The following is a 1088-nucleotide window of genomic DNA, read 5'->3' on the forward strand; positions in this document are numbered from 1 at the left end:
ACTCCAACTGACGGTTTCTTTTGTTTTCCCATTCGTCTTCTCTTTCTCAACGTCTCCCCCTCTCTCTCTCTCGTATGCCTTCCTCTTCTCCCCCTCTCTCAATCTATGTCTCCCTTTGTTCTCTCTCTCTCTCTCTCTCTCTCTCTCTCTCTCTCTCTCCCCCACTTGTTCAGAGGCGCCAGGCTTTGCAGCTGAGGAAACTTAACGGAAAACATACAAAAGGAAATCGAAAAGAGAAGCTGAGACGTCTTTTATCTTTTACTGGTTCGAGTTATTGGACGGCGGCCATGCTGGGGCACCAATCAGAAGGGCTAAAGTCGAACAGTACTTACATTTTAAGCCTGACACATATTCTATCGGTCACTTTGCCGAACCGTTAAGTTACGAGGGACATAAACAAACCGACACCAGTTGTTACGGGATTGATTGGGGAATAAATACAACAGACATATATGCGTTGTATGTGAGTGTGGGGCGGAAAAATGGAGAGAAAGCAAAAGAGGGGAGTGAGTGAATGAGAGAGAGGGAGAGGGAGAGAGAGGAATTGATAAGAAAGAAAGAAGAGAGAGAAAGAGCGAGGGTGAGAGAGACAACGAAAAGAAAGGTGGAAAGTCTAGAGAGAAAAACTGGGAAAAGAAGTGAAAGAGAAAGGAAGGAAACAAAAAGAAAGAGAAAGGGAGAGTGAGGGGTGAGGTAGCGAAGGAAAGAGAAAAACAAGGAAAGTGGAGAGGGGGAAGACGGAGAGAAAGAGAGTGAGAATGTGAAAGGAAGAAGAAGAGGTAAGTTCTAGAAAAAGAGAAAGGTTCGGTAAATGAGAGAGAGGGAGGAAGGGGGTAAGGGTAAGAGAAAAAGGATAGAAAGAATGAAAGGGTCAAGAAGTGAGAGGGGATAGAAATGGATAGGGGGGGAAAGAGAATAAATATGAAGAAAGAAAGAAAGAAGAAAAAGAAAAGTAGAAAGAGCGAGGAATATTGAAAGAAAAAGAGCAAGATGGGAAAAGGGGAAGAGAGAAACGACCAAGTGGAAAAGGGGGACGGAGAAGAAGAGTAAGGGCGGTTGTAAGTAAAAGAAGTAACGAAGAGACTGAG

The sequence above is a fragment of the Octopus bimaculoides genome, chromosome 24 (genome assembly GCF_001194135.2).
Source record: "Octopus bimaculoides isolate UCB-OBI-ISO-001 chromosome 24, ASM119413v2, whole genome shotgun sequence".
NCBI classification, from domain to species: domain Eukaryota; kingdom Metazoa; phylum Mollusca; class Cephalopoda; order Octopoda; family Octopodidae; genus Octopus; species Octopus bimaculoides.